Source organism: Hordeum vulgare, chromosome 7H (genome assembly GCF_904849725.1).
Source record: "Hordeum vulgare subsp. vulgare chromosome 7H, MorexV3_pseudomolecules_assembly, whole genome shotgun sequence".
Taxonomy (NCBI): domain Eukaryota; kingdom Viridiplantae; phylum Streptophyta; class Magnoliopsida; order Poales; family Poaceae; genus Hordeum; species Hordeum vulgare.
This window is the reverse complement of record NC_058524.1, coordinates 45,343,127-45,357,175: the sequence shown is the minus strand read 5'-3', so window position 1 is coordinate 45,357,175 and position 14,049 is coordinate 45,343,127.

Below are 14,049 nucleotides of genomic sequence, written 5' to 3'. Positions count from 1 at the left end.
TCAAGGCCAAGGGAGTTGCTTCCTTCTACAACCGCAAGATAAAGAAGTGGCACTGCCCCTACTGCACCACCAAGCCAAAGCCAAAGGATGGCCGCTTCGATCACCTTGTGTGTCATGCAGAGGATGTAGCGATTCGCCGGGAGGACTACATGATCAGGGGGCAGCATGCTGCCCTCGCGAAGGCACTGACTCCGGTGTGATGTGATGATGTGATGAACTGAATGTGGCAGCATGTTTTATCTTTATCTTTTGGGTTACTTTTGGTAAACTGAATGTGGTTGTTTATGATGTGATGAATAGAATCTATGGTAGTAATGTATATTGGTACCCAATGTATTATGCTATCTATATTTGTCTGTCCTTAAATTTGCCTCTGGTGTATGGTCACTTCTGTTTAGATGTTGTGAGCTATGAGTTTAGGTGTTGCAATGATCACACATGTTGTTTCCGTGTTGCTTCGCTGATTAGACATGCTGCAAAAAATCCTTGGCCAACTATCTATGTTTGTATAGGAGATCATGTGTGCAAAATTTGAGCTGATTTAGAGGATGTCACAGAAAATTCAATTTGAGAAATGTGCTCCAAATGAGCTCCCAGGCTATGGTAAATAGCCCCATTTGTAATCAAGTTTTCCTGGACCTACTCTAATTGAGCCAAATGTTTTTATTAACACCTATTCAATCTATATAGTGTAGATTCGAAGTCTGACTATTTTTTGAATTAATCTTCGTATTTTTACATTTTATTTTGAAAATATGCTTTAATATAAAAACTATTAAAAACACGTTTAAAATATAAAAATGTAAAACTAAGTTTAGATCCTTCTTATTCACTTTGAAATAAAGCTTTGGTGATTTTTTTGATTTTTTAAAAAAATTCAAAAACAGAAGGTAACCCTACCTCATCTCCTTGAACTCTATGAAATCTTGTAGGTGATAGCTCATATGTGTGAAGGTTTTCTCATGAAAATGACCATAGATGTTGTGTCCTTAAATTTGCGTGTGGTGTATGGTTACTTCAGTTTAGATGTTGTGAGCTATGAGTTTAGGTGTTGCAATGATCACACATGTTGTTTGAGTGTTGCTTAAGTGATTAGACATGTTGCAAAAAAAAAACCTCGGCAAACTATCTATGTTTGTATAGGAGATCATGTGTGCAAAATTTGAGGAGATTTAGAGGATGTCAAAGAAACTTCAATTTGAGAAATGTGCTCCAAATGAGCTCCCACGCTAGGGTAAACAACCCCATTTGTAATCAAGTTTTTCTGGACATACTCTAAATGAGCCAAATATTTTTTATTAACACCTATTCAATCTGTATAGTGTAGATTCAAAGTCTCACTATTTTTTGAATTAATCTTCATATTTTTACATTTTCTTTTGAAAAATATGCTTTAATATAAAACTATTAAAAATACGCTTAAAATATGAAAATGTAAAACTAAGTTCAGATCCTTCTTATTCACTTTGAAATAAACCCTTGGTGATATTTTTGATTTTTTTAAATTTTTCAAAAACAGAAGGCAACCCTACCTCATCTCCTTGAACTCTATGAAATCTTGTAGGTGATAGCTCATATGTGTGAAGGTTTTCTCATGAAAATGACCATAGAACAAGTTTATGATTTTTGGTTGGTAACATGTCATATAAGACAACATTGTGCGCATGTTTCATATTTTTTTGATTTTTTTTAAATTAATGGTGCTCATTTGACCTCGATCGTGCCAGCTAGGGTTTTTCATGAAAATGACCATAGACCAAGTTTAGTATTTTTCCTCGTTAGTGTGTCTTATAAAACAACGAACGGCGAAGGTTTCATATTTTTTCAATTTTTTTAAATTAATTATGCTCGGTCAAAGCTTTCGTAACCCCGTTGACCAGCTCAAAACCCCTCTAAACCCCGCGGGGTTTCGCCTAACCCTACCTCCCAACGTCAGCCGTACGATCACACCCTGGCGCCAAGCGACAACCCTCATATGTGGTCTTCTAGAAGGAATTCGGTGGGCAGGCTGCGTGCAGGCTCCGGGCCGTTGGATCACAAGGGCGGCTCCGCATCGTTGGATCACAAGGATGGCTCCGCATCGTTGGATCATGGGGCGATCTGCGAGAGGCGATCCCGTTGGTTGTGCTCGGCTGCTCGCCCACCACTGACTCCACGAAAAAAAACCGATGGTGTTGGGCCCAAAAGGAAACCAAGCTCTAGTTGGGCCGTCGAATCGCGTCATTTTTTTGCATCGTTTTTGCATCATTTTTTGCATCGTGTGTGAACGCGCTGGCTCTTTCATATTTGACCACGATCACAGTCCACTCATCAAACCAACCATAGTTTCCCACGCGTGTACACTCCTGATGCCGCGGTGGGTGTGAAAACGGGGCGGTTTAGGGTTTAGGTTACAATGGCGATTTAAGCCGGACGGACACTCCCCTCCCTTAGCCATAGCTCTTCGCCTGCTCCATTTTCCCGCCGGGACCCGAGCACTCCCCTCTCCCAGCCCATCAGCCATGCTACCACGCCACCAGTACTACACAATCGAAGAACGTCTCTACCTCCTTCGACGGGCCCAAATCCGGAGGCAAGCGAGGCTACCTCTAGAGGATTTCGAGGAGCCGGAGGAGGAGGCACCATCGCACGAGCCGAAGGTGGAGGCATCGCCGGAGGAGGAGGCAGCGTCGCAGGAGCCGGACGTGGAGGCACCGCCGCAGGAGCCGGAAGTGCAGGCACCACCGGTCTACTATCTGTGGCCCAACCAAGTGGTGATCCTCAACTCCATCCGCTCGAAAGTAGCTACGCACGCCGGACGCGTTCGTCAGAAGCAGATGCAGGCAGCGCGGGCGGCGCGGGAGGAGGCATAGGTGGTGGCCTAGGAGGACCAGGTTCCTGCGCAGGCGGATCAAGCCATCTCCGACTACGAAGACCCATAGTGCACTAGGCAATACGTAGGATATATATCGTAGGCTTCCCTATATTGTATGCTTTCGTTATTATGATCTCTGAGCTATGTTTGTTGATGCTTCAGCATGTATGCTTCCTTATTATGCTCTCTGAGCTATGTTTGTTGATACTTCAAAATGCTGATGCTTCAAAAAATATATTACATGCTTTTTGTTGATGCTTCAAAGCCCTAAACCCTAAAATACCTAAACCCTAACCCTAAACGTAGCACTGCATCCTAGCCTTGGTCTATGGCACTTGGAAGGTGGAGACGCGTGCGAGAAGAGAGGAACCAGTAGCAGTGACTGTCGCTGCGTCCGTGACGGCGCGCATGCAGGCAGCCTAGCTCAATCACATGGCATGCACAACACGCTTCGGTATCATGGCGACGCACGTCGATCGGTATACCCTAGAGTTTAATTGCCATGCTGAATTGATGCTGTGATGGTCAAAGGCTGAGACGATGTAAACTGTGAATCGATCGAGGAGGCGACGGACGCTGCGTCCCGTGGCGGCTCACAGGAAGGCTGCATCCGTGGCGGGGCGCATCGATGCATGCTGGCAGGCAGGCAGGCGGTTCATGTCGCGCATTCATAGCATGCTTATCATGGCGGCTCGCGTGTAGAAATCATGGTCGCTCGCCACTTTAATTGCCACGTTGAATAGATGCAGTGAATCGGGGAGACAAGCGTGTGACATGAGACGAACCAGCAGCAGCGACCGTGTCTGCGTCTGGGCGGCTAGTGATATGTCTCCATCGTATCTATATTTTTTGATTGTTTCATGCCAATATTCTACAACTTTCATATACTTTTGGCAACTTTTTATACTATTTTTGGGACTAACATATTGATAGAGTGCCCAGTGCCAGTTCCTGTTTGTTGCATGTTTTTTGTTTCGCAGAATATCCATACCAAACAAAGTCCAAAGGCACTAAAATACCTACGGTGATTTTTTATGGAATATTTATGATTTTTGGGAAGAAGAATCTACGCGAAACGATGGCCGAGGAGGTCACAAGCCCAGGAGCCGCGCCCCCCTAGGGCGCGGCTGGCAGACTTGTGACCAATCCCTAAGGCGGTTGGTGCCCTTCTTTTGCGGCAAGAAAGCTAATATCCGTAAGAAAATCGTGTTAAAATTTCAGCCCAATCGGAGTTATGGATCTCCGGGAATTTAAGAAATGGTGAAAGGCAAAATCTGCGAGCGCAGAAACAGAAGGACACATAGAGAGAGATCCAATCTCGGAGGGGCTCTCGCCCCTCCGCCGGCATAGAGACCATGGACCAGAGGGGAAACCCTTCTCCCATCTAGGAAGGAGGTCAAGGAAGAATAAAAAGAAGGGGGGCTCTCTCCCCCTCTCTCCCGGGGCGCCAGAACGCCGCCCGGGACATCATCGTGTGATGGCGATATACACCAACACCTCCGTCATCTTCACCAACACCTTGATGTCCCACAAGCGTATGGGATCACAAAAGTTTTCGAGGGTAGAGTATTCAACCCAAATTTATTGATTCGCCAAGACGGGAAGCAAAAGAATATTCTCAAGTATTAGCAGCAGAATGTATCAGATTCAACCACACCTGAAAGATTAGTGTCTGCAAGCAAAGTATCAGTAGCAAAGTAGTATGATAGCAACGGTGCCAGAAACGATCTGTTGACACGGCAGACTATTCCTAACATTTGTATCAATGGCGCCAACACGTGGACGGGGGATTACTCTTGAGAAGAATGCTTCCCCGGCTACGGCTCCAACAAAGTCTTGGAACAAGTAATAGCGGAGTAGCGAGGAACAACAGTAGCAGCAGCAGCAGAGTAACAAGTAACAATAGTAGTGACAACAGTAGCAAAGTAGCCCAATCCCTTTTGTAGCAAGGGACAAGCCTAGGCAAAGTAACATAGCGAGAACTAGTAGTAAAAGACTCGGCAGTGGATCGGTGATGGATGAGTGTGACGGATGTGATTCATCATGTAACAGCTATAACAGGGAGAGATATGTGACTAGCCCCCGTTCGTCGATCTAATGTAGGCATGTATTCCGTATGTAGTCATACGTGCTTAGGGAAAAGAACTTGCATGACATGTATTGTCCATCCCTCCCGGGCAGCGGGGTCCTAATGGAAACTACGGGATATTAAGGTTCTCCTTTTAATAAAGAACCGGACCAACGCATTAACACGCGGTGAATACATGAACTCCTCATACTATGGTCATCTTCGGGAGTGGTTCCGGCTATTGTCACTCCGGGGTTGCCGGGTCATAACACATAGTAGGTGACTACTACTTGCAAGATAGGATCTAACACACACATATATTGGTGACAACATAATAGGTTCAGATCTGAAATCATGGCACTCGGGCCGTAGTGACAAGCATTTAGCATAGCAAAGTAGTAGCAACATCAATCTAGAACATAGAGGATACTAGGGATCAATCCCCGTCAAGAACTAACTCGATTACATGATAGATCTCATCCAACTCATCACCGTCCAGCAAGCCTACGATGAGATTACTCACGAACGATGAAGAGCTTCATGGAATTGTCGATGGAGAAAGGTTGATGATGACGATGGCGATGATTTCCACTCTCAGGAGCCCGAAACGGACTCCAGATCTGCCCTCCAGATGAAGAAGAGGATGTGGCGGCACCTCCATATTGCAAAACGCGATGAAACCTTCTGTCTGATTTTTCAGGCGAAACGGAAGATATATAGCTGAGATTGGGGCTGGTGGTGCCAGATGGGCCCCACAAGCCTGCACGACGCGACCCTAGGGGGTGGCCGCGGTCTGTGGGCCTTGTGGCCCACTAGCACGCCCCCTTCGGTGGATATTTGCGCAGGTATTTTTCTTTTATTCTATAAAAAACTCCGTAAATTTTCAGGACATTCCGAGAACTTTTATTTTTGCACAAAAACAACACCATGGCAATTCTGCTGAAAACAGCGTCAGTCCGGGTTAGTTCCATTCAAATCATGCAAATTAAAGTCCAAAACAAGGGCAAAAGAGTTCGGAAAAGTAGATACGACGGAGACGTATCAACTCCCCCAAGCTTAAAGCCTTACTTGTCCTCAAGCAACTTAGTTGACAAACTGAGAGAGACAAAAGAAAAACTTTGACGAACTCTATTTGATCTTGTTGTTGCAACTATGTCTAACTCATAACCAGAATTTCAGCGAGATCACAATCAAACCACATAAGCAAATGACATCTAGGTCCCACGGTAAACTCATATCAATGGCATAATCATCTAGCGAGCAAATAATAATAAGCCTCAAACGTCAACACTTCAATCAAAACAACATGAAGCAGTACGAATAGATGGTATCTCGCTAGCTCTTTCTGAGACCGCAATACTTAAATGCAGAGCACCTTCAAAGACCAAGGGCTGACTAAACATTGTAATTCAAGGCAATGAAGATCCAATCATAGTCATACTCAACATAGTTAAAAGCAAAGCATAAAAATGACAAGGTGCTCTCTAATTGGTGCTTTTGTAAGAGGAGGATGACTCAACAGGAACATAAATAGAAAGGCCCTTCGCAGAGGGAAGCATTGATTTGCAGAGGGGCCAGAGCTGAAGCTTTGAAAACAGAGATAATAATTTTGGGTGGCATGGTTTCATTGTCAATGCAATGACTAAGAGGTCTCAACATCTTCCATGCTACACATGCTATGGGCGGTTCCCAAACAGAAAATTAAAGTTTGGACTCCCCCACCACCAATCAATCACACTCCACGGCTAGCCGAATCCTCGGGTACCGTCCAAACCAACCTCAATCCTGGGGGAGTTTTGTTTGCAATTATCTTTTCGATTTGAGCATGGAACTTGGAATTCCAATTACCGGCCCCTTTCTCGTGAATGATAGGGAATAAACACATATCGAGGATAACACGCCTAGCATGGAAGATACCAATAGCCCCCTGTCACCACATGAGCGGTTCGGGCATGCAAAACAGATTATTTCTTGAAGGTTAATTTAGAGAGTGGCACATGCAAATTTGCTTGGAATGGCAGGTAGATAGTGCACATAGGTAGGTATGGTGGACTCATATGGAACAACTTTGGGTTTATGGAGGTGGATGCACAAGTAGTATTCCCGCTTAGTACAAGTGAAGGCTAGCAAAAGACTGGGAAGCGACCAACTAGAGAGCAACAACAGTCATCAAAATGCATTGACATTAACTAGCATTGAGTGCAAGCATGAGTAGGACATAAATCACCATGAACATGAACATCATAGAGGCTATGTTGATTTTGTTTCAACTACATGCGTGAACATGCGCCAAGTCAAGCCACTTGAATCATTCAAAGGAGGATACCGTCCTATCATACTACATCATAGTCATCTCAACATTCATGTTGGCAACCAAGGCAAACCATTATAAGCTCCTAGCTAAGTAAGCATGGCATAAGAAACTAAGATCTCTAAGTTGTCATTGCAAACATGTTTCTCTCACAACAAAGCTGAATCAGGCATGATGAGCTAGTCATATTTACAAAAACAAAATAGATCGAGTTCATACCAGCTTTTCCAGGCTCAGTCACTTCATCATATATCGTCATTATTGCCTTTCACTTGCACGACCGAACGATGTGAACAATAATAAGAGTGCTCGTGCATTGGACTACGCTGGAATCTGCAGGCAAACACAAAGGAGAAGACAAAGTAATATGGCTCTTTGAAAGCTAAACAGGTATGCATGCAAGAGCAACTAAACATTGTAACCAATATCTTCTACCTTGACCCAAAGAAAAAGAAAACTATCTACACGGGAAAGCTCCCAACAAGCAAAAGAAGAAAAGGGAAAATCTTTTTGGTTTTTTTTTCTCAAACTAGACAGACACACGAAAATAAAACGATAAAAAGAAAATAAACTAACATGGATGATAGAGTGGCAAAGTGTGAACACCGGCTAACATAGTGAAAGCATAAACAAGAATGTAAAGTCGGTGAGAACACGTACTCCCCCAAGCTTAGGCTTTTGGCCTAACTTGGTCTACTCCCAAGGATGGTCCTGGCAAAACCCAAAATCATAATCGGGGTTATACGGGAGCACTGCAGCCACTCCTTGAATAGCTGCCTCACGGAGACGAGCAGCCTTCTCTCCCTCTCAGACTCCTCTGCCTCTCCTCTGGTTATGTAATATCTCTGTTTTACGTGAAAGTCAAAGAAAGAAGGAGCAGGAAGGTTAATATGGAAAACACGCTGCCGGTTAAATATCAATCGGTATAGGAGGGATTTGTCGTCCCTCTCAAGGAACTGGTAGCGTGTCAAAGTGTCGCGGTCAAGGGAAGCTGTATGGAGCGGGGGATCCCCTTCGCGGATGGGTACTCCAAGAAAATTTGCTATGCGAGTGGCATAGATCCCACCAAAGAAATCCCCTCCAATAGCATTCTTATTCAGCCTCCTTGCTATAATAGCTCCCATGTTGAAGCTTTTGTCACCCGTCACTTTGCTCTTAAGGATACTAAGGTCGGGTGCGCGGAGGTGACAATGCTCAATCTTGCCATTAATGCATGTGCCTATGAAGAGGGCAAAATAATGCAAGGCAGGAAAATGAATACTCCCCATGGTAGCTTGCGTAATGTCTCTAGTTTCTCCAACCGTAATACCAGCGCAAAAATCTCTAACCGAAGATTTAGGAGGATCATTGCGGTTACCCCAAATAGGTATTTTGCAAATTCTACTGAAATCCTCTAAATCCATGGTATAGGATTTATCATAGGGATCAAACAGTACCGATGGCTCACGGCCAGCTGAAAATTTGAATCTACGAACAAAAGAGGCAGTGAGAGCAACATACTGTTCACATTTATCGGAGATGAATTCTTTGAGTCCGACGTTGTGAACAAGTGCATCAAACTCATCTTTGAAACCTGCCTCAATCATAAATTCATCAGAAGGCATTCACATGGTTGTACCTGCGCGTCCCTAGGTTGGTAAGTTCCAGGCTCCCGAATCGCAAGACGGGGATCTCTCTTGCTTGAGGAACCACCATGATAGTTTCTCCTGAACATCTTCCTTTTCTGAAATTTTCAGTGACCCAAAGGAAAGGTAAACAAGGTTCAACTAAACTCATAGCAACTACTCCCTCAGGTGCCTAGAGACCATATTACGCATCAAAACTACTTGGGACCAGCTAAAATTAGCATGCAAAGCTCAAGAACATGGTCACCAAGGCAACAAAAATACGCGGAGTATAAGGCACTAGAGCAAAAACTAATTGGACCAATGGAGGAGTCACTTACCAAGGAGTAATTTCCCCAAAACAGTTCGGAGAACGGAGATTTGAGCAAAGAGATCAAAAATTCCAGCAAGAGGAGCAAGAACACGGGTTTGAGCTGCGAAACGTTTTTTTCTCGAGGTAGGAGAAGAGGATGAGAGCAAGAATGAGTGGAGGGGGTGCCCGTGGGCCCCACAAGCCTGGGTGGCGCGGCTAGGGGGGTGCCCGCGCCCCTAGGGCTTGTGGCCCACTGGTGTGACCCCCAGACAAACTCTTTGTCCCAATATTTTTCAAATATTCCAGAAAAAATCATACTAGATTTTCACAGCGTTTGGAGAACTTTTATTTTCGGGGTACTTTTCCACCGGACGCTAAAACAGAAAACAGGGAAAACTAAACTAAACCTATAATTTTTCTTCTAAGCAACCGAAAGTGAAAGCTTGGAACAGAGGTTTGTGACTCCTCAATTCATCCATCTCATGGTCATCGAAAGAAATCCGTCAATGGGGTTGATCAAATCCCCTCGACAAAAGTTTCTCGAATCGCAAAAGAAGACAAAGAATTTTCGAATAGTGACTAGGTAACCTCAATGGGGATGTGTATCTCCCGAACAAGCAAATCATACTTCATCTTGACACGAGGAACAGGGCATTCAAAGCTCCCAATAAGAATCGATGAAGTTTTTTCGATAGCATTGATGCAATGTACTCGATATTGTTTCTTCGGAAAGTGCACCGTATGCTCATTACTGTTGACATGGAAAGTGACATTGCCTTTGTTGCAATCTATAACAGCCCCTGCGGTGTTTAAAAAGGGTCTTCCGAGGATGACAGCCATGGCATCGTCCTCGGGAATATCCAAGATAACAAAGTCTGTTAAGATAGTGAGATTAGCAACCACAACAGGCACATCCTCGCAAATGCCGATAGCGAAAGCAGTTGATTTGTCGGCCATTTGCAGAGAGATTTTAGTGGGTGTCAACTTCTCCAGTTCAAGTCTACGATAAAGAGAGAGAGGCATAACACTAACACCGGCTCCAAGGTCGCATAACGCAGTTCTAACGTAGTTGCCTTTAATGGAGCAAGGTATAGTGGGCACACCGGGATCACCTAGTTTCTTAGGAGTTCCACCCTTGAAGGTATAATTAGCAAGCATGGTGGTAATCTCAACCTCAGGTACCCTCCTCTTATTAGTGACAATATCTTTCATGTACTTAGCATACGGAGACATCTTGAGCATATCCGTCAAACGCATTTGCAGGAAGACAGGTCTGGTCATCTCAACGAAGTGCTCAAAATCCTCATCATCCTTTTTCTTGGATGGTTTGGGAGGAAAGGGCATGGGTTTCTGAACCCATGGTTCCCTTTCTTTACCATGCTTCCTAGGAGTGAAGTCATTCTTATCGTATATTCTATTCTTAGGCTGTGGGTTATCAAGATCAACACTAGGTTCAATCTCCACATCCTTTTCATTGCTAGGCTGAGCATCTTCATGAACATCACTATTCGTATTATCATTAGGCTCATGTTCATCACCAGATTGTGTTTCAGCATCAGAGACAGAGGCATCGTTTGGACTCTCAGGTGTAGCAGCAACAAGGTTACTAGCGTGCAGGTTCCTATCATCTTTCTTCTTCTTTCTAGGATGACTAGGTGCATCAGTGCTAACTCCTTGAGAATCTTGTTTAACTCTCTTCGGATGACCCTTAGGATACAAAGGTTCCTGGGTCATTCTACCGCCTCTAGTGACGACTCTAACGTAATTGTCATTCAACTCATTGCGCAAGTCATTCTAAGCTTTAAGTACTTGTTCTACCTGAGTAGTAACCATAGATGCATGTTTACTCAGAAGTTTAAGATCATTGACATTTCTGTCCACACAAGCAATTAAATGACTAAGCATACGAGCATTATTTTCCAATTGTCTGCTAACATAATCATTGAAACTTTGTTGTTTGGAAATGAAGTTATCAAATTCATCCATGCATAAGCTAGCAGGTTTATCAAAAGGAATATCACTCTCATCAAACCTACACAGAGAATTTACTTATACTACCTGTATCGGGTTATCGAGACCATGGATCTCTTCGATAGGTGGTAGATTTTTGACATCTTCAGATTTAATGCCTTTCTCTCGCATATATTTCTTAGCTTCTTGCATATCTTCAGGACTGAGGAATAGAATACCTCTTTTCTTCGGAGTTGGCTTAGGAGGTGGTTCGGGAATAGTCCAAGCATTCTCATTGCACAAGATGTTATTCAGTAGAATCTCAGCTTGTTCTACAGTTCGTTCCCTAAAAACACTACCGACACAACTATCTAGGTGGTCTCTAGAAGCATCGGTAAGTCCATTATAGAAGATATGAAGTATTTCGTTCTTCTCAAGAGGGTGATCACGCAAAGCATTCAGTAGCTGGATGAGCCTCCCCCAAGCTTGTGGGAGACTCTCTTCTTCAGCTTGAGCAAAGTTGTATATTTCCTGCAAGGCAGCTTGCTTCTTATGGGCAGGGAAATATTTTTCAGAGAAGTAGTAGACCATATCCTGGGGGCTACGCACACATCCAGGAGCAAGAGAAGTGAACCAGGTCTTAGTATCATCCTTTAGCGAGAAAGGAAACATTTTGAGCATATAGTAGTGGCAGATCTTTTCCTCACTAGTGAATAGGGTGGCTATATCATGCAGTTTGGTAAGATGGGCTACAACCGTTTCAGACTCATAACCGTGAAAAGGATAAGATTCGACTAGAGTAATTAACTCAGGGTTGACAGAGAATTCATAATCCTTATCGGTCACAAAGATAGGCGAAGTAGAAAACTTCGAGTCGTATTTCATCCTAGCGTTCAGAGATTTTTCTTTCCACTTGCGCAAAAGTTTCTCAACATCATAGCTATCCTTACACGCAAGAAAGTCCTCAGCTATTTCTTCCTCCATAACATAGCGCGTATCAGGCATAACAGGCAATTCAGGCATAGTAGCAGGTTCTACTTCAACAGTATCAGCAGTTTCAGAAGCATCATCACATCTAGCAGCAACTCTAGCAATATGTGCATCAAGGAATGCACCTAGTGGCAAAGCAGTATCAGGCATAGCAGGCATAGTATCAAGCATAGCATCATCAGGCATAGTATCAAGCATAGCATCATCAGGCATAGTGTCAAGCATAGCATCATCAGGCATAGTATCAAGCATAGCACCATCAGGCACATGCGACATATCAGGATTTCTAGCAGGAGGCGAAGTTGCAAGCTTACTCAAAACTGAAGGTGAATCAAGTGTAGAGCTAGATGGCAGTTCCTTACCTCTCCTCATAGTGGAAGGTAGGATTTTAGTTTTTGGATCTTTCGGATTCCTCATAGTGACCAGCAGACATCAATCCCAAGTGACTCAGAGAATACAGCTGTGCCTCCTCGGCAACGGCGCCAGAAAAAGCCTTGATGTCCCACAAGCGTATGGGATCGCAACAGTTTTCGAGGGTAGAGTATTCAACCCAAATTTATTGATTCGCCAAGACGGGAAGCGAAAGAATATTCTCAAGTATTAGCAGCTCAATGTGTCAGATTCAACGACACTTGAAAGATTAGTGTCTGGAAGCAAAGTATCAGTAGCAAAGTAGTATGATAGCAACGGTGCCAGAAACGATCTGTTGACACGACAGACTATTCCTAACAGTTGTATCAATGGCGCCAACATGTGGACGGGGGATTATTCTTGAGAAGAATGCTTCCCCGGCTACGGCTTCAACAAAGTCTTGCAACAAGTAACAACAGAGTAGTGAGGAACAATAGTAGCAGCAGCAGCAGAGTAACAAGTAACAATAGTAGTGACAACAGCAGCAAAGTGGCCCAATCCCTTTTGTAGCAAGGGACAAGCCTAGGCAAATTAATGTAGCGAGAACTAGTAGTAAAAGACCCGTACGCAGTGGATCGGTGATGGATGAGTGTGACGGATGTGATTCATCATGTAACAGCTATAACACGGAGAGATATGTAACTAGCTCCCGTTTGTCGATCTAATGTAGGCATGTATTCCGTATGTACTCATACGTGCTTAGGGAAACGAACTTGCATGACATCTAATGTCCATCCCTCCCGGGCAGCGGGGTCCTAATGGAAACTACGGAATATTAAGGTTCTCCTTTTAATAAAGAACCGGACCAACGCATTAACACGCGGTGAATACATGAACTCCTCATACTATGGTCATCTCCGGGATTGGTTCCGGCTATTGTCACTCCGGGGTTGCCGGGTCATAACACATAGTAGGTAACTACAACTTGCAAGATAGGATCTAAAACACACATATATTGGCGACAACATAATAGATTCAGATCTGAAATCATGGCACTCGGGCCCTAGTGACAAGCATTAAGCATAGCCAAGTAGTAGCAACATCAATCTAGAACATAGTGGATACTAGGGATCAATCCCCGTCAAGAACTAACTCGATTACATGATAGATCTCATGCAACTCATCACCGTCCAGCAAGCCTACGATGAGATTACTCACGAATGATGAAGAGCATCATGGAATTGTCGATGGAGAAAGGTTGATGATGACGATGGCGACGATTTCCCATCTTCGGAGCCCGAAACGGACTCCAGATCTGCCCTCCAGATGAAGAACAGGATGTGGCGGCGCCTCCGTATCGCAAAACGAGATGAAACCTTCTCTCTGATTTTTTTCCACGCGAAACGGAAGATATAGAGCTGAGATTCGGGGCGGTGGTGCCACATGGGCCCCACAAGCCTGCATTGCGCGGCCATAGGGGGTGGCCGCGAACTATGGGCTTGTGGCCCACTGGCACGCCCCCTCCGGTGGATCTTTGCGCAGGTATTTTTCTTTTATTCCAGAAAAAATCTCCGTAAATTGTCAGGACATTCCGAGAACTTTTATTTC